Here is a 21,150-nt window from a genome sequence, read left to right as displayed (position 1 = left end):
ATGCCACTGAATTGTACACTTAAAATGGTTGCAATGGCAAATTTTATTTCATATATATGTATATATTACTACAATAAAAAAGAGGATAACATATCATGACCAAGTAGGGTTCATCCTAAAAATCCATGGTTGGGTTAACGTTTGAAAATCAATCAAACTTACCATAGTAATAGACTAAAAAAGAAAAACTATATGATCATCTCAATAGATGCAGGCTGAGGAGAGTGGAAGAGACTAAATCATGGAGTACCTTACGAGTCTTAACAAGCTTATACTGTATTCTAAAGACTACAGATTCCCCACCAAGGGATATATTAAGAGGGAGATGTTAAAAAGACTAACTCAATCTAGTTAGCCTATCAATAACCGACATTTGTAAATGGTAGAGAAAATGTTTACAGGATGCTGTGCCAGAGGGCAGCAAACAGAAACTGGGCATCTGAGATGGGGAAAATGAAGAGAGACTTCTAAAAAGAGGACTGAAGAGGAGCCGAAAACAAACAGCAGACGTTTCCTAATCCTCATGACTATCTCTCGCCACCGCCACTGCACCAATGTCTGGGAAATGCATATTAGTGATCATACTTTGCATGGGCAAGAAAGAACAGTCCAAGTTCCAAGGTGACCTCCCTCATTCAAAATAAGAATTACAACCAACAATCAAGTCAGTGTGCTCTTAGGCCTTTAAGACTTCATTTCCTTTTAATACTTTCCAAACTATTTGATGTTCATGAAACCATCTAGTGTAATAAGAAGAAATCAATAAACCTGAAATCTATTTTCAGATTGTAGATAAAATTTTTATAATGTATTACTATCTATCTGGCTATAAATATATGCCACAAATTTCATCACTTCAACTGCTTAATGTGTGAATATATCAGATATTAACTTTCTCATACCGAAGAATAACAGCTAACATTTATTAAATACCTTTTTTTGTGCCAGGAACTGGCCTAAGTACTTTGACAATATTGTCTCACTTAATTCTTATAACAACCCCATAAGATGGGTTCTACTACTATTCCCACTTTACAGATCATGAAATAAGACACAGAGAGGTTCAGTAATTTGCACAAGGCCACACAGCTAATAAATGACAGAGACAGGCTTCAAAACCGGAAATCTGCTAACATGCCAAACTCCTAACAACAATGCTATAAAATGAAACAAGTGACAGATGTTCCAAAGCTTTATCAATTCTCAAAAGACTACTGGATGACTTTAAACAATCTTGAATAAGACATGAAAGAACTGCTCTACTTCCCTGGGATTTAACGTTTCATACAATAAATAAATTATATGCTATAAGTGATCCTCCTGTCTTAGCCTCCCAATGTGCTGGGATTACAAGCATGAGTCACCATGTCCTGCCAGGGAGATTCATTTAGAAGAAAATTTGGGAAGATAGGAGCCCTGAAATGTGTCTAGTAAATAGTTAGCAGAGGGCACTATGGTATCTAATATGATACAACTATCAAAATATGGCAGTATCACTCTTTTATATTCAATTATGTCTCAAACACAATACAAATAAACTAAAAAGCTATATTTCTGGATAAAAGATTTTAAATTCTTCAATAATCAAAGTGACTTTAGACTGTACTCCAGAGTTCATTAACTATAGATTCTAAGAAACAAAAAATAGCAGAAAGAAAAATCGAAGATATTTCAAGAATTCAGTAATAAATCAGAATATTAGGAGGACAAATCAAACTAAGTCTTAACTCAAAGTTCAAAAGCTTAGATGACTTTTCATATGCTTTACTTATTATTTACTACTTATGCTACATGCTATAAGCAAAATAATCTTAGATATGTTTCTTGATTCTGCCATGTCACCTTCCTTGAACTTGTTTATCTGGGCACATAAATATATTATTGTTCTTTACTATACATATTCTTTTTAAAATCTCTAGAACCACTACTGGACATAGTAATTACTCACTCAGTAACAGGAAAAACGCAAATTACTGTGCAATATTAACATTTATTTTCACATTCAACCTTATATTCTACCAATGCAGAAGCTATGAAGGTGTAAGTATACATACCATTTACACTCTATTCTATCTTACTGCTCTGCAGTTCTTTATACACAAGCTTACTTTGGCTCTCTTCAATTTACATACAAATATTAAAAATCTCCTTTTGCCCATTTTCTGGATATACTCAATGGTAACAGAGCCATTATAACCATTTTTATAGGGTAACTTTCCTGAGCAAGAATCATACCATAATCCTAATAAAGGTCAAATGCAACAGTGCCTCTCCAGGGAAGTTCTTCCACGCAGCAATGAGTCATTTTTCTTTAGGAATGAAAGTTTCACTCTGTTGAGTGAATGTCTGCTCATATGCAGATATCTCTCACTACAAGTCAGTAAACTATGCCATAATCTTCTCTTTCCTCATTTTGAAATCTACAAACCCATACATATATATGATTACAGTGCCTGATATGGAGCTCTGCTGATAGAAAAGCACTCACATGTTTATGATTTATCACACAACTGTACTGGGAAGAAAAACCTTCTTTATTAGTGAACTTCACCATGTTCATAGTAATCTCCTAGTTTCTTGTTTAACATATACAATGAATTTACACATGTATAAAATAACATAAATTAAAAGTTATCTATGACAGCATCACTTGCAATAATAGCACAATACTGGAAAATGTTCAAATACCCTTCAGTAGGGAAGTATTTAAGTAAGTTGTGGTACATTCATACAGTGGAATACTATGCAGCAATTTAAAAAATGAAGAGGGTTTTTTTTTAACTGCAACAATATCTAAGATATTTTTAGGCAAAAAAAAAAATCAAGGTGCAAGATAGCAACTCCAGTATACTACCACTTGTATAAAACAAGGGTAACATTTTATTTATATATAATATACTATGTGTATACCACATATGTACATTTTTGTACATGTAATTTACATACACACACACACACACACACACATATCTCTGAAACCATACTCAATTGTTACTTGGCTCCAGGGAAATGAAATGGATATCAAGGCCACAGAGACAAAAGGAAGACTATTTTACTATATACTCTTCTTTTTTTAAAGTATATACCAGTCCAACTATTATCTATCTAAAAACTAGTTAAATTTTAAAAGAATATATAGGGATATAGGGTAATAATTATATGCAGAGGCTCTGTTGGATAAGAAAATCTGGGTTTAAGTCTCCATTCTTCCATTGACCAGTGTGCAAGTTAGGCAAGTTCTCCAAGCCCCAGTTTCCTCATCTGTAAAACGGAAGTAATGATAGTCACTGTGAGAACTAAAACCAATCAAGTACATAAAACAATTAGCACAGTACCTGGCAATTATTATTATTTAGTGTTATCTTTTAAATGGTACTGCAGACTTGGAAATCACCAAGTTATAGTCATTACCATTTCCTTTTTCTCTTTTATGTTATTCTGAATGAAAAAATTTTGCTAGTTCTTTTAAAATGTGTGGCACTCAATCATTTCTGTCCATTTTATAACCACTAGAGATTGGCCCAGATCCTGAAGAATCAGTTAGAGTATGGATTTTGAGAGCAATTAGGAACCATCGTACAATTGGTATAGGTTTTTGATTAAATCTAAACCTTTCAGTGGAGCCCTTATTGCCACTATATATAGGCATATCTACAGAATCTCTACTACACTAAATACCAAATGAAATGCCACCAATTTATACTTGTATCCCTATTTTAACATTTATAAGGTATTTTCAAATACTTTAGTTCAATTCCTAGAATAAGAATCTCAGAAATGGAAGATCCTTTAAAATACAATGTAATTTCTTCAACAATGATGAGGGGATCAGAGCATATATTTTTATCTCTCTTGTAGATGAATATTTTTAATTTAAGAGCAACCTGTTAAATATGAATTTAAATTATACTAAATAATGAAATAAATACATGAAATGAAAGCCAAAGAAGAGAAGTGACTTGCCAAAGATTCACATGCTTTACAAGAAAAAAAAAAAAAAAGCTGCCTAGAATTCACATGTTCTCATTTTACTGCTCATTTCATTCACATTCTTACAAGGAAGTCATCAAGTATGCTATTTTCCCTCACCTAAAAGGCTCTTACTTATATAACCTAAAGCCCCGTTTACATCTAATAATCTGATTTTTAAAATGGGCAAAAGATTTGAATAGACACTTCTCAAAAGAAGACATACAAATGGCAAATGGGTACATAAAAAGGTGTTCAACATCACTGATCATCAGAGAAATGAAAATCAAACGACAATGAGACATCATCTCACCCCGGTTTAAAAGGCTTTTAAAAGACAGGAAATAACAAATGCTAGAGGAGATGTGGAGAAAAGGGAACCCTCGTACACTGTTGTTGGGATGTAAATTAGTACAACCAGTTTTTGGAGGTTCCTCAAAAAACTGAAAATAGAGCTACCATGTGATCCAGCAATTCCACTGTGGGGTATATACACAAAAGAAAGGAAATCAGTATATGGAAGAAATATTTGCAATCCCATGTTTGCCGCAGTACTATTCACAATAGACAAGATTTGAGGGCAACCTAAGTGTCCATCAATAGATGAATGGATAAAGAAAATGTGGTACATATACACAATGGAGTACTATTCAGCCATAAAAAAGGAATGAGATCCAGTCATCTGCAACAACATGGATGGAACTGGAGGTCATTATGTTAAATGAAATGAGCCAGGCACAGAAAGAAAAACATCAAACGTTCTCACTATTCGTGGGATCTAAAAATCAAAACAATTAAATTGATTTTTAGATGGCTTTAGAAAGGATGGTTACTAGAGGCTGGGAGGAGAATGGAGTAGGGAGAAGGGGGAGGGGGATCGGTAATGGGTATGAAGAAATAGAACGAATGAATAAGACCTAGTATTTGATAGCACAACAGGGTGACTATAGTCAAAATAATTTAATTGTACATTTTTAAATAACTTAAGGAGTATAACTGGATTATTTGTAACACAAAGGATAACTGCTTAAGGGCACAGATACCCCATTTTCCATGATGTGATTATTATGTATTGCATGCCTGTATCAAAGTATCTCATGTATCCTATAAATATATATACCTACCATGTACCCACAGAAACTAAAAATTGTAAATTATAAAAAAAGAAAACCTTGTTCACAGAACCTATCTTGGATCTGGTAGCCATAAGTCTCTCCCCTCTGAATTCCAGCTACTACCATAGCAAACAACTTAGCACTTCATCATGGGTTATCTGCAGTCTTCGTGTTGGTATTATCTTCCCAGCTGTAGGCAATCTGGAAGCAAGTTGGTCTGGAAAAAAAAAAAAAAAAAAAGACATTATAATCACCACCATCTACCCTATGTCCTCCTCAGCCTATTATCCCTGACATTTCCCTCCATTTGGAAGCTCAGACTTCTCAGCCAAGCAAAGGTATCTGCTGCTTCATTCATTCCCTCCCTCTAAATTCCTTCTGGGATGCCTTTTCCTTCCTCCCCACCAACTCACATTCCTCACCTTGAGCCAAATCTTAACCCAATCCCCCTCACACAGAAAGCCTTAACTCAGCCCATTTTCTTAGAAACCTTTCTGCAACCAATATACACAGTGTTGTACAATTTTCCTATTCACACCTCATAATATTTCTGCATATATGCTTGGAAATGTGTATTTCTGCATATGAGATAATTCATCAGCCTGGGCAACATAGTGAGACCCCCATATATACAAAAAAAAAAAAAAGAGCCAGGCATGTTGGTGCATGCCTGTGGTCCTAGTTACTCAGGAGGCTGAAGCAGGAGGATCACTTGAGTCTGGAAGGCCGAGGCTACTGTAAGCCATGATCCCACCACTGCACTCCAGCCTGGGTAAGAGAGTCACCAGGGAATTTTTCCAGCATGATGACTTTCGGTTTCACAATACCAAATCAAAGAACCTGCACTGAGCTAAGACTCATCCCAGAAAAGACTTAGGAAAAGAGACACCAAACACTTAAAGAGGGAGTCTTCTAAGTGTTTGGAATAAAGTCTGTCCTGAAAGAGAACTCTCTGTCCATGAAGGATGGGTCCATTTCAAAGAGAAGATATGTAACTTCCCCTATTTGATTAATTTATTGGCATGATAACTTGCATCAGTTTAAAGGCATTTCATCCACAATGAGGAAAAGCTAAATGCACTAAATCTTCTTTCAAGGAACCTGTATTTTTTGAACTCCTAGCAGTCTGCACTTAATGCTTTATTTTAAAATCAGATTTAATCATTTCATATAACCAGTACTTCTTCAGGAAGATAGATTTCATTTTACCTCTACATCTATTACCCCAGGTCAGAATTGCAATGAATTGTAATGCCATTTGAAACCACTAACACAGCACTCAACAATCCAATTAGTAAGTGAGTCTGAAAACACAATTTTCCAAAATGATTACAGTGCTCCCACTTCCTATTCTTAAATATCTAAGACACTAATTGAATGTCCATACTATTTTATTTATAGGTCTTTCTCAAATACTCTCACAATAAAACCACCAATTTTAATTCCTACTTCCATAAAAGCTCTTTGTTGGCTCTATTTTGAGGACTTAACAGAGCTATATTTTTTTAAAAATCAATTTGATAAACAAAAAAAAAATTTCTTATGATACTCAGAGATCTCTACAGCATACAGCTTGATATTTTTTAACAACGGGAACTAAGAACAAAACTAAAAAGTGTAATTCTCAATTATACAAAACAAATAGATGTTGTATTAGTCTGTTTTCATGTGGCTATAAAGAACTGCCCAAGTCTGGGTAATTTATAAAGGAAAGGGATTTAATTGACTCACAGTTCAGCATGGCTTGGGAGGCCTCAGGAAACTTACAATCATGGCAGAAGGCGAAGGGAAAGCAGGCACTTTCTTCACAAGGTGGCAGGAAGAGGGGAAGAGCCGATTATAAAACCATCAGATCTCATGAGAATTCACTCAGTATCACAAGAACTGCATCAGGGAAACCGTCACCATGATTCAATTACCTCCACCTGGTCTCTCCCTTGACATGTGGGGATTATGGGGATTATGGAAATTACAATTCAAGATGAGATTTGGGTGGGGACACAAAGCCTAATCATATCAAATATGTATGTGTATAAGTATATATGTACATGGTATATATCCTCTTATCTTTTAAAATGTTTATGTCAGACAGTTTTTATCCACATCACAGCCTTCTGGGCTACAGTATGTTCAGAAACATAAAACCAATTATATAAGTCACCAAAGCAAACCCTACAGTGGAGAAGTGGCCACAACGTAGCATCAGTAGTGGAGAAGCAACCACAGAATCTAGAAATTACAAATAGTATATGAGGACATCTGGCACAGCATGAAATTTCTTTCACAGAAGATCTGATGGATGCTGACATGGACACTGTTTAAAGTTTTCCAATGACAGGGAACCCACTCCTTAATTTCCTCAAGAAGCTCATTTCATTGGACACCACCAGAATGTTTTTCCTCAAAATGAGCCAAAATTATCTCCTTATAAAACTTCTTACAGATCATACATAATTACGTCATTCTTACAGATATGCCTAGTCCTTCTTTAACAGGTTTCTGCCTTTCAGGTATGAAGAAAATGATCATGTGTCCCCTTGGTCATACGCCCTAGAGGTTGCCTTTTCTACAATCCCAACACCCTCACCTGTCCTTCACATCATTTAAAAGTCTTCACTATCCCAGTCCCCTCACCTTCTGGGTGAAATCCAATTTGCCAATATTTCCACTAAAAAATGGCATCTAGTACTAAAAGCAAAATTCCACAAATTATTGACATTACTCATGAGAAAGCAGATATTTAGGAAAGGATCAAACTCAAGAACCCTCTGCTTCATAGGCAGCAAGTCTTGACATGTCCTATGGAAATGACTAGATGAACGGAAAGTATAAATCAATACTATCCAAAGACAATGATAAGAAAGATGGGGGGAAGGTAGTAAAAAATAGTATCATCAAGCCATTCATTCTGAAAGAAGTTAACCCACTATATGCTCTGAAAGAAGTTAACCCACTATATGCTAGTCCATAGCCTAAATTATCTGAGATAATGATAATGTGGGTGTAATATGACCAAAACTTTCTAAATTTACAAAAAGCATAGTTATATAGAGAATAATCATATCCTCTGAAATAAGTTACTTCTAATCTCATCTAAAGAATCAAATCAAATAAAAAAACACTAGATGTAATTAAGACTGTTGAGTTTCTCTGGAGATTATAGCAATTAGACATTTTAAGCATTCTAGGAATGAAACATTTGAGACAATTAAGGAAATCCTATTGAAGAAAAATTAGTCTGTAAAGCAGAGATAATATGGGACTAAGGAATGGCTTATTAATAACATTCAATTCTGAGTATAATGAATACAGCTATTACAATTTCAATTCACTGGTGGCTGAGCTCAAAAAGCTAAAATGCTGCCACTCAATCTGCCTCAAGGATCCAGATCTAATCAGTACAGTCACTGCCTGTTACATTTATTGAATCGCAGAATGATTTTAGGCTGAAAAGAATTTAGATGAAAAAAAAAAGAGAGAGAAAACAAAGCTAGTAAATGGTAGGGCCTGAACACAAGACCAAAATCTGGGTCTTTGCTATACTTGAACAACTCTTCAAATATTTGCAAATAGCTATCATACCCTCCCTTCTCACCTCTCACCAATCTTCTTTCAATGCCGGTTCCTTCAATGATTCATAATGTAGGGAGGATTCCAGAACTAAGTCCTACATGAGTGATGTCTGGAACTTCATACATATTCCTTCATGTCTGAAGTGCCAGCTTGGGCTGTGTCTTGCGAGAATGAATACTGTAACTGGATACATTAAGGATGGCTGCTCAACAAGACCAGAACTCCTGAGCTGCAGGTCACTCCTCAACTCTCAGTTATTAATACCACAAATAAGGCAGGGCAAGAGAGGCCTGAGAGACACAGCCTTGGAGCAAGGCCAATCAGTAAGAGACTATGGGCGATGATCAGAGCAAGACTATGATAATGCCAACGTCAGAAGCACCAGAAGATAAACCTCTGGTTTAGGCATCTTCCCCCTTATACCTAGCCCTTCTCCAACAGCTCTCTCTCTAAGAGGTCTCAGCCATCCAGTAGGAAAAGTCTTTCCCGTTACTAAGTGCCGGGGCAAACAGGAGATAGACCCTTTCAGACAAAGCATACAGCCACAGAGGGAGCTCTCCATGAAGTGAAACGTTATAACCCTAAAGTAAACAGGCAGTTAATCTAGGCAGGATGCTATATGAAGACAATGAGGAAGGCAAAAAGCCCAAAATAGCAAATTCTTAGAGAAAATGCTACAGACAAAAGACAAAGAAGATGATTTTTTTTTTTTTTTTTTTTTTTTTTTTTTTTTTTGAGATGAAGTCACCCAGGCTGGAGTGCAGTGGTGCGATCTCAGCTGACTGCAATCCCCACCTCCCAGGTTCAAGCGATTCTCCTGCCTCAGCCTCCCCAGTAGCTGGGATTACAGGCATGCACCACCAGGCTTAGCCAATTTTTGTATTTTTAGTAGAGACAAGGTTTCACCATGTTGGCCAGGCTGGTCTCAGACTCCTGACCTCAGGTGATCCACCCACCTTGGCCTCCCAAAGTGCTGGGATTACAGGCGTGAGCCACTGCGCCCAACCCTTTTTTTTTTTTTTTTTTTTGAGACGGAGTCTTACTCTGTCACCCAGGCTGGAGTGCAGTGGCGCAATCTCAGCTCACTGCAACCTCGCCTCCCAGGTTCAAGCAATTCTCCTGCCTCAGCCTCCCAAGAGGATGGGACTACACGCGCCCACTACCACGCCCAGCTAATTTTTGTATTTTTAGTAGAGATGCGGTTTCACCATGTTGGCCAGGCTGGTTTCGAACTCCTGACTTCAGGTGACCCACCCGCCTAGGCCTCCCAAGGTGCTGGAATTACAGGCGTGCCCAGCCAAAAATGATTTTTTTAAGCTAGCCTTAGAAGAAAAGCAAGTCCAAGACAGATGTTAATTAACTACAAATTGTGTTTCTGTCTTATCCAACAAAATGGACCTCAGGCCAGGCTTGGTGGCTCACACCTGTAATCCCAGCACTTTGGGAGGCTGAGACAGGCAGATTGCTTGAGCCCAGGAGTTCAAGACCAGCCTCAGCAACATGGCAAAACCCTGTCTCTACAAAAAATACAAAAATTAAAAATTAGCACCAGGCGTAGTGGCTCATACCAGTAATCCTAGCACTTTGGGAGGCCAACGCGGGCAGATCACTTGAGGTCAGGAGTTTGAGACCAGCCTGACCAACATGGTAGAACCTCATCTCTACTGAAAATACAAAATTAGCCAGGCGTGGTAGTGGACGCCTGTAGTCCCAGCTACTAGGGAGGCTGAGGTAGGAGAATTGCTTGAACCCGGGAGGCAGAGGTTGCAGTGAGCTGAGATTGCACCACTGCACTCCAGCCTGGGTGACAGAGTGAGACTGTGGGGCACACCTATCATCCCAGCTACTTGGGAGGCTGAGACAGGAGAACTGCTTGAACCCGGGAGGTGGAGTTTGCAGTGAGCCAAGATCGCGCCATTGCACTCCAGCCTCGGCAACAAGAGCAAAACTCCATCTCGAAAAACAAAAAATTTAGCCGGGCATGGCAGTGCATGCCTGTGCTCCCAGCTACTCAGGAGGCTGAGATGGGAGGATGGCTTGATCCCACGTGGCAAAGGCTACAGTGAGCCGAGATCATGCCACTCCACTCTAGCCTGGGCAACAGAGCCAGACTCTATCTCGAAAAAAAAAAAAAAAAAAAAAAAAAAAAAAAAAAAAAACCGGACTTCAAATCTCACCCTGGCATAACAGGCTCTTTGTAAAATGGCATGCTAGCCTGTTGAGTCATTGTCCGCCATTATTCTTCTAGATCTCAACGTCCTCTAAGACTTACATGCTTTTCCACCTCTAGGCCTTTTAGTCTGCTGCTCCTTCTGCCTCAGCTTCCTCTTCCCTGTTGCTCATCCCTCCCTGACTTCCCCTAAGCAGGCAAAGAAGTGCTCTCCTCCATCTCCCTTCACACCAACCAATGTGTCTGTTACAGCACCTGCCACAGGGGATTATAATTTCTTGGCTTGGGCTGGGCATGGTGGCTCACGCCTGTAATCCCAGCACTCTGGGAGGCCGAGATGGGCAGATCACTTGAGGTCAGGAGTTTGAGACCAGACTGGCCAACATGGTGAAATCCTGTCTCTACTGAAACTACAAAAATTAGCTTGGCATGGTGGTGGGCACCTGTAATCCCAGTTACTCGGGAGGCTGAGGCAGAAGCATCGCTTGGACCCGGGAGGTGGAAGTTGCAGTGAGCCAAGATCACACCACTGCACTCCAGCCTGGGTGACAGAGCAAGACTCTGTCTAAAAAACAAAAAAAATTATTGGCTGTTTTTCCCTCCACAGCAGATTATGAGCTCGACATAGAGTGTATCTTTTTATCTTTGTATCCCAAAAACCTAGCATAGTATCTGGCTCATTATTTAGTAAGTGAATGACTCAAATGAAGGAAGTGAGGGATGAGTGCAGTGGCAACCGCATGCCAGGCTGTGTGTCATGTGTATCTGGCATCTCTCCCTCAGTGATCTGTGACAGACAGAATGGTGTCTGATGCACAGTAGGTGATCAACAAAAACAACAAATCAAGTGAACATGAAAAGAGCTGTAACAGATTCAGCAAAGTATTATTTATAACAACAAGTATGAAGATCCCTTCCAACTCTAAGACTCTATGGAGTTTTTTACACTGCATTTATACAAATTTATTAGAAAATTTGAAAACATAGAGATGGGAAACTAGCATTTATTGAAGTGCTACATATTTGTTAGGCACTTTACCTACGACATTTGCTTTTCAGAATTCTGGGAAATTATAATTATAAGCCCCATTTCATAGAAAAAGGAACCAAAGCTAGAAATGCAGGACCAAAATTTGAACCCAGGTGAGCTTGAGCTCACCAATCCTAAGCTTTTTCCCACTGCACACTTGAACCTCTGGGAAGAACACGAGGCACACCTCCCTATCATTCCACTCCAAGAAAAGGAGTTCTGAACAAGTCACAGTTCAACTGGATCACAATTCCAGAAGAAGGAGTTTTCAGTGGAAGGTTAAAAAAAACAAAAAAAAAAGATGAAAAGTTCTTTCTTCCCTTGAGGATCATCATCTTTTCTTTGTAGAAAGGTTCTCACGGCCCTTCCTGTTGCTCCCATGAGGCTGTAAGGAAAATCTTAAGGCCTCTTCACCTTGGGAGAGGGTAATCCTTCCTTTGCTCTTCCCTTTCGCCAAGGGGTCAAGTGGGAATCAGATTACAATCCTGAAAAAAAGATGGCAAAGAGGCACCCTATAGGTCTACTTAGAGGCCTTAAGTGAGATTAGACAGGGAAGCAGACTTGAAGCTTACATCCTCAACAGACCAATTATCTTAGTTCAGGCTGCTCTAACAGAATACCATTAACTGGGTGGTTTAAACAACAAACATTTATTTCTCACAGTTCTGGAGGCTGAGAAGTCCAAGACCAGGACACCAGCAGATCTGATGCTTGGTGGGGGTACTCTTCCTGGTTTGCAGATGGCCATCTTCCTGCTGTGTCCTCACATGGTGGAGAACAGAGAGCACTCTCATCTTTCCATCCCCTTATAAGGTCACTAGTACCATTCATGAGGGCTCCACCCTCATGACCTAATTACCTTTCAAATGCCCCAAAATACCATCACACTGGGGATTTAGACCTCAAAATATGAATTCTGAGGGGACACAAACATTCAATCCATAGCACTAATTCACCAAATTATATCCCCACATGGAAATTTGGAGCCAAAGTCCTGTTAGCAATATGGAATGGTTCTTTGTCTGGAATGTCCTCTGTGTAGGATGGTGGCATATAACTGGAGTGACAAGGAATTAGCCAAATTTTCTCTCCCCAAAACATGCTTGACGAGTTGACTTTAATAAGTGAAATGACGTGTACAAGAAACAGTTAGGACAACTGAATAGCTACACATAAAAGAATGAATCTGGACAGCTACTTCAAATTATAAACAAAAATTAACTCAAAATGGATCCAGAATCTAAATATAAGAGCTAAAATTACAGAACTTTTAGAAGAAAACATACGGGTAAATCTTTATGACCTTGTATTAGGCTAAAATAGTATATTTTAGATATGGCAACTAAACTGAAGAAAAAATATATTGGACTTTACAAAATTAAAATTTTTTGTGCTTCAAGGAACACTACCAAGGAGGTAAAAAGACAATCTACGAAATGCAAGAAAATATTTGCAAATCAATTATCTGAGAAGAGTCTAATATCCGGACTACATAAAGAACTCTTACAACTGAACACGAAAAAGACAACCCAAATTAAAAACAGACAAAATATTTGAATAGGTATTTCTCCAAATTAAAAACAGACAAAATATTTGAATAGGTATTTCTCCAAAGAAGATATACAAATTGCAGATCTTCCATATTAACACATGAAAAGATCCTAACATCATTAGTTATCAGGAAAATGTAAATCAAAACCATAATGAAATACCACTTCACACATACTAGGATGGCTATACTCAGAAAGACAGTAACAAGTTCTAGTGAAGCTATGGAGAAATGAGAACCCTCATACATTGCTGTTGGGAATGCAAAATGGTACAGTCACTTTGGAAAACAGTTTGACAGTTCCTCAAAAAGTTAAACACAGAGTTACCATATAATCAGCAATTCCACTCTTAGAGAACCCAGGAGAACTGATAATATATGTTCACACAAAAACTTGTACATGAATATTCTTAGCAGCATTACTCAAAATACCAAAAAAAAATGAAAATCACCCAAATGGTCATCAACTGATGAATGGATACACAAAATGTACCATACAATGGAATTCTATTTGGTCATAAAAAGGAATAAAGGACTGATACATATTACGACAGAAATGAACTTTGAAAACATCATGCTAAGTGAAAGAAGTCAGATGCAAAATGCCACATATTGTGTAATTCCATTTATATAAAATTTCCATAAGAGGCAAATCTAGAGAAAGACTGATGTTTGCCAGGGGCTCAGGGAAAGGGAGAACAAGGCATGACTGCTATTGGATGTGAGGGTTCTTCTTGGGGGTGATAAAAATGTTCTAGAATTAAATAGTAGTTATGATTGCTAGTGTCACTACTGTTTAACTAGTGCGTACTTTAAAACGGTGAATTTTATGGTATGTAAATCATATCTCAATAAAAAAGTGAGGTGCAACTATAAAAAGGCACCAAGTTTACATATTATATGTACCATCAAAGAGATATGACAGAAAAGCAATAAAGAAGTTAACTTGAAAATCACTGCTGGATATTGGTGTTTACTTTTATAATAACAAAGATGAAAAATATTGAATTTTATTGCCATAAACTGAAAACCAAAATAAAGACGACTGAGAGGAAAATTAATTGGATTTCCATGAAAAATATCCAAGGATAAATATTTGCTTTCTTCCCAATATTTCAGCTGTTTGGAAGCTGAGTTCCTTACAGCAGATATAAGAGCCTCGATGTTAGATTTGCTGGCAGCAAACAAACTTGAAAGAATTCAAGTCTAAGAACCTGAGCCTCAGATGCACTGCCTTTGGTAAATGGTAAACGGATTCTCTCCCAGTGAGCTCTGTTGTAGACAAGCATTCTACCATGATAATGACAAAGTAACAGAGTAGAACTTTCAATTTCCAACATCTCAACCTTGGAGACTGCATGAACATTTTACTTAAGGCTTTTTTATAAGTCTCTGAATTAATATGTGTGAGTTCAAATGGCCAGTTTTTCCAAATAATCATCAACTCATGTTAAGAATACTGAATCACAGCAAACTTTTCACACATACACTATAAAAGTAAAGATATAATACAATATTCTAGAACTATGCCTGGCATATGATCAGCATCCCATAAATATTTATTGAATGAATGTTTATAATAGTCAATATTGTTTACTAAATAACTTCATCAAAAATAAGGATCAATAATAGTATTCCTAAGTGAACTTATCTTTATCAATAGAAAATTGTTTTTTCTTAATTTATTTCTAATGTAATACCACATCCTTATTGACCTTAACTGAGAAGTCAATGGTTAAGAAAGATCATTAGTTCATTATACGTAGAAAGGACATTCTAATTATTAAAATTACTGCCCCTCACCTTGTAAACCTTTTAAAATAAAACAACTTCAGGTCAATAAAACTGTGGGATTTGTGAGGTTAGTCATTTCTTATGCACTCTACAATGTATTTTAGTTAATAAACTAAGAAAATATATATTAATAAAGCTTAACAATAAGATGTCCATTCTTCATATTCTAGAGCTCTAAGATAAACAAAACACAATTAGCCTCACTCATATATAGTGGAGTTTAGCAGGAGAGGAAATTCTTTCTTTCTGAATCGCATCTTAAGGCATACCAATTTAACAATGCCAAAAAAGTCAGCAATTAATTTTATATTGCATTTTCCATTTTGTAAGCCTCTTTTTGAAAACAGGGAAGTTATTTCTCAGTATTTAACAACTAGAGGTGTTTGAAGTACTACATAGTATCATCAGATGAATAAAAGTAGAAAATAGCTCCAGAGAACACATCTTCTCTTTCAGAAGGATACTTCTTCTGTAAGTCTCTAAGGATAAACTTCTACAATGTGTGACAGATAAGTCAATGGTTGAAACAGCCATCAGTTCAAACAACTGTCAGAAACAGCCTTCCTAAATCTCCCTTACAGCAAGCAGTATAAGCTCTTTTCTACTCCTTGATTCAAGGACACATGAGGAAGACACAAGTACCCACCTTTGTATCATCCTCTTTTAGGTTTTTTATTGGACAACACACTACACAGCTTTCTTGTACTTATTTTACCTCTTGATTTGCTGACATTACAAAATAACATTTTTAAAGAAAATGCAGATAGGTAGCTGTTCTCTTCATGGGAAGGACTTTCTAAGAATAAAAGCAATGGATCATAAAGGAAAAGATTAACAGGCAGACAACATAAAATTGTTTTAATTTCTATAAATCATAAGCCATCATAAATGAAAAGGCAATTGTGGGGAAAATGCCCCACATCGAAGGGTTAATATCCTCATTATATCAAGAGTTCACATGGTTCAGTGCGTGGCCAAGACAGTGCCCCCAGCATTCCCTCATTCTCCATACAGGAAACTGCAATGTCTCTGCAAAAAAAGAGATTGCAGCTTCTCTCCTCTAGCTTTGAAAATTACTCTGCCTTTCCTTATCTGTCTCGGTTTTTGCCTCCTACCTGGATGCTCTCTTTCTTCCAAGTCCTGTTTGACTCAAAGTTCAGATAAACAAGCAATCAGCCCGGTCTTGATTCCAGATTCTTCCCCCAAGAAACAGCCTCTGAAACAGTTTTCTACCTTGCCATATAGCCTACAGGTAAGTAACAACTCGCCCCACGCTCCAGGGATAATTTATCCAACTAATTCCAGCCAAAGCCCAGAATAGTGGCTCCTGCCTGGGCTGGGGAAGATAAAAATCAAACAATTAAACAATTGATAAGAAAAAACTAAGACTCTAACACAAAAACCATCAAAAAGCTTTTGTAGGCAATTCACAAAAAAGAAATAGCCAATAGCTAACAATAAGATTTCTTAACACTTAAAACATATTAATAATGACAGATGTGAGTTAAAATAAGGAGGTGCCATTTTATTTTATTTTTATTTATTTACTTTTTTTTTTTTTTTCTTTTGAGATGGAGTCTCACTCTGTCACCCAGGCTGGAGTGCAGCGGTGCGATCTCGGCTCACTGCAAGCTCCGCCTCCCGGGTTCACGCCATTCTCCTGCCTCAGCCTCCCAAGCAGCTGGCACTACAGGTGCCCGCAACACGCCCGGCTAATTTTTTGTATTTTTAGTAGAGACGGGGTTTCACCGTGTTAGCCAGGATGGTCTTCATCTCCTGACCTCGTGATCTGCCCACCTCGGCCTCCCAGAGTGTTGGGATTACAGGTGTGAGCTACCACGCCCAGCCAGGAGGTGCCATTTTTATCTGTGAAATTAGCAAAGTTTTTAAAATAGTAATGCTAATATGGGTGTCATAAAACTGACGGTGGCAATGTAAATTGGCATAATCTTTCTGAAAAACAGTATGGTAATGTTTCAATGTTTTGAGAGCATTCACAATGTCCCTGCCCTTTGACCTCCCTATAATTTCATTTTTGGGAACTGATTTTTTTTTTTTTTTTTTGAGACAAGGTCTCAGTCCATTGCCCAGGCTGGAATGCAGTGGCAAGTTCACTGCAGCCTCGAATTCCTGGGTCAAAGAGATCCTCCCACTTCAGCCTCCTGAGCATTAGGGGCTGGCTACAGGTGCATGCCACCACACCTGGCTAATTTTTTTATTTTTTTTAAAGATAGGGTCTTGCTATGTTGCCCAAACTGGTCTCAAACTCCTGGCCTCAGTGATCCTCCCACCTCAGCCTCCAAAAGTGCTGGTTTTACATGCATGCGTCCCCATGCCCAGCCTAGGAACTGACCTGAAGTAATCAAAAATGTAGCAAAAAGATTTAAGTGTAAAGACATCCATTATTACATTTTGTACCTGAAGTCTAAATATTCAACAATAAGTAAATTGCAAATAAATTATGTTTCATCCATAGTGTGGGTTATTACTGAGCTAATAAAAATGATATGAGAACTGACCTTTTTATAGTACTGACGAAGGACCATTCCCTGTTCTACACAGTTAACATGTACTAACTCATTTACTCTCAAAACAGCATGACATGGAGCCTGTGACATAGGCAGGTTGCTAGTATCATCACCATTTTACAGTTGAGGAATCTGAGGCCAGAGGAGTTAAATGATTGGCTCAAGGTTACACTAAAGCAGAATCACATCTGAAATTCTCATCCTCATCTGAAATTCTAAAACCCAAAAATCTCAGAAAATCCAGTGTTTTCTTTTTTTTTTTTTTTCCTTTTTTTCAGAGACAGGGTCTCACTCTGTCACCCAGACTGGACCTGCAGTGGTGCAATCATAGCTCACTGCAGCCTGGGGTTTGCTCTGGGGCTCAAGAGATCCTCCCACCTCAGCCTTCTGAGTAGCTGGGACCATAGATGCACACCACCACGCCCAGCTAATTTTTAAAAAATTTTGTAGAGATGGGTCTTATTATGCTACCCAAGCTGGTATCACACTCTTAGCCTCAAGCGATCCTCCCACCTAGGCCTCCAACAAGAGTCAAGTGTTTTCATAAACCTGTGGCAAACTCATTTGCAAAACGAGATCTAAACTGACAATGAAACAATGTATTATCTCTGTCCTACTTAGAGCGAATTCATTTTACTAAAGAGAAGTTAATGTGTTTGATTACAAGGTGCTGCCCCAGATCCCACTAGACATGATACAGGGTCTATACCATGTCATCTTCCGATAAAGTGAAAATTCTGAATTTTAAAACACAACTAGCATCATAAGTTTTCAGATAAGGAATTGTGACAGAGCTGGGATTCAGATCTAAGCTGTCCGCCTGTGCTCCTAACCACTATGTGATATTTTCAGAGACTGTTTAATGACATAGGAAAATGCTTATCATTCAAGTATTTACACAGACAAATTTTAAATGGCGATTGTGATTAAGTGCTACTAAGGAGAAATCACTGGTGTCAGAAGAACCTATGTTAAGCAGGTTTGTCCTAGACAGTCAGAAGCAGTTTTCCTGAGGAAATATTTGATCTGAGATGTGAATAAGAGTTAGAAGAGAAGGAGGAAGAGCACATCTGGCAGGGAGACTATCATATGCAACAGCCCTGTGTAGGAGGGAAAATGGCACAAAAGTCTGAAAAGAAGCCAATGTAGAATAACCATTTGCCTTGGTTTGCCTGACAGAGACTCAGGTTAGACCTTTTGTCCCAGTATAAATAATAACTTTTTTTTTTTTTTTTTTGAGACAAAGTCTCACTCTGTTGCCCAGGCTGGAGTGCAGTGGCATGATCTCGGCTCACTGCAACCTCTGCCTCCTGGGTTCAAGCGATTCTCAGACCTGCGTCAGCCTCCTGGGAAGCTGGGATTACAGGCATGCACCACTATACCCAGCTAATTTTTGTATTTTTTAGTAGAGACAGGGTTTCACCATGTTGGTCAGGCTGGTACTTTCTATTACTCTCAAAAATATCTTGTTCTGGATGGTCATGTACACGGTCACCCAACTTCTAGGCCACATTAAGAGTTTTGCCTTCATCCTAAGAATAACCAGAAGCCATGATGGATTTTGAGCTACAGGAGGGGGGGAGGTAGCATAATCAAACTTTAGTTGTTAAAACACTACTGCTGCTGCAGGGCAAAGAATGGATGGGAATATTGAAAGGAAAGGGTAAATACCTTTAGATTAGTTAAGAGGCTACTACTGGACAACAGATAATGGTAGACTGGTCTAGGGTGATAGTAGCAGAGACACAGATACTCAGATAGATTTGAGATTTGGTTTGAAGATAGATAAAATGAATAGAACTTGACGATTGTTTAGATATGGAAAGGAAGAAAGTACGAGGTATCAAGGATGAGGCCAAGATTTCTGATTTGCAAACTAGATAGAGGTTGGTATGACTCATTGAGAGTGCAACTGAGATTTACACGAGCTAAAAATTTAAATGTGCGATATATCTGCATATCCATCACAGTCTAAAGGCATGGGCCTGGAGAACAAGGCAAGAGTTTAGGTTCAAAACTTGCTGATGTTCCTTTCCATTCACAAAGCCCTCTTCCAAGGCAGGACCATCCTATTTTCCGGTTGGATACTGGAGTCATTTGGTGGTCAAAAAAGAAGGTCCTCCTTAGCTGGTGATATGGGACGGGGAGCACCAGACCACTTTTAGCATGCAAATATCCCTTACAACTAATGCTCAAGTGCTTTTTACATGTACGGTTCACAAAAGAGCTTCACATATAGGTTCACTGAAACCCACGACCTTATGAGAAATTATAGTCTACATTTAGGAAGCTGAGGGAGAGTGCTTAAATTACCTGCCACACAGCCAGTACGGAGCTGCTTTATGTCATCCTATCACCTCCTATGTGCATCCTCTAGGTGTAAGAGACTATCTTAAGGGCAACAAGAAACCTACCATATAATGAGGTCCTACTAGGTACCAGGCTCTAGGAGATTTAAAAAAAGAAAGAAACACAACTTCAGAAGTTCTAAGGATGTTTCGCACCCACTTACCCTACAGTAAGTTCGCTTTATACTTTCAAAAAGTTTCACGTCCCAAGATGGGGTGGAGGTGAGACGGTGGAGATGAACCGGGGCAGAGAGAGACCACCCCAAATATCGGACCCAGGGGAAATGGGGTCCCAACGGCTGGGTCCCGGGAGACACTCGGAGGGGTCCGCGGGTTCAGCCCGGTCCCTCCGCTGGGGGGTCGCCAGCCGACCGGCAGCGAGAGACCCAGAGGCCCGTTTGCCCACTACGTTGCCATAGCAACGGCCTGGGCCGGCTGCGCCCCGGGCCACCCGCCCCATCCCGCGGGCCCGCCCTGAGCTGTGACTCCAGGGACCACTCACCGCGGCCGGCGGACGAGCGGGTCTCCTACAGGTGCGCACACTTGGCGCAGGCTGTCGCTGAGCCCAGAATTCTGCACCGGGAGAAACTTTTCGGCCCGCAGAACAGCCGCAGGCCGGTGGACGGGGGCCGCGCGGGGACAAAGAGCGGCGGCGGGTGCAAAGCCCCTTCTCCAAGCCGCGGGGCTGGCCCAGAGGTGCCGGCTGCACAACGGCGCCCACGTGCCCCGAGTGCAGCGTCAGGCGCGCCCAAGGGCAGCTCCCCTTAGAAACGGACCTAATATCCCGTCTGGGGCACAGAGGAGCAGCCATATGTTACGTAAAATAAAGCTTTGTAGTAGGAATATCACAGTACTGAGGTGATTGATGCTCAGGCCACTCTTCTCGCTCGGGGTCAAGCCCTCAACCCCCAGCCCGTTGGAGCTAGGGCTGCAAGCCTTGAACTGCAGTGGGTGGGGAGCTGGCCTAAAAAGACGGGAAAATGCTGGGGGGAGGGTGTTTGTCCCCACGCAGGGGCTGAGAAGACTCCTGACAGATCAAATGACAATTCTCAGGGATATGTTTTAGCTACAAAC

General features: G+C 39.2%; 1 protein-coding gene across 12 annotated transcripts in view; it reads right to left on the bottom strand.

Annotated features, from left to right (window-relative positions):
* Positions 1-20,838, bottom strand: part of STK33 (serine/threonine kinase 33) — a 270,185-nt gene extending 249,347 nt beyond the window's left edge. For 2 of the 12 annotated variants that reach the window (XR_012093836.1, XR_012093844.1), the window contains exons 1-2: positions 20,579-20,832; positions 5,141-5,301 (exon numbers count right to left, since the gene is read on the bottom strand). The gene's annotated coding sequence lies outside the window, so the exon portion shown is untranslated. Of the gene's footprint in view, positions 1-5,140; positions 5,302-20,240; positions 20,421-20,578 lie in introns of those variants that run through there. The other 10 variants (XR_012093839.1, XR_012093837.1, XR_012093833.1 and 7 more) reach the window with 10 other exon arrangements.
* Between the last annotated feature and the right edge of the window lie 312 nt (positions 20,839-21,150).

This window comes from Chlorocebus sabaeus, chromosome 1 (assembly GCF_047675955.1).
Source record: "Chlorocebus sabaeus isolate Y175 chromosome 1, mChlSab1.0.hap1, whole genome shotgun sequence".
Taxonomy (NCBI): Eukaryota; Metazoa; Chordata; class Mammalia; order Primates; family Cercopithecidae; genus Chlorocebus; species Chlorocebus sabaeus.
This window is presented reverse-complemented; position numbering and strand designations above follow the sequence as displayed.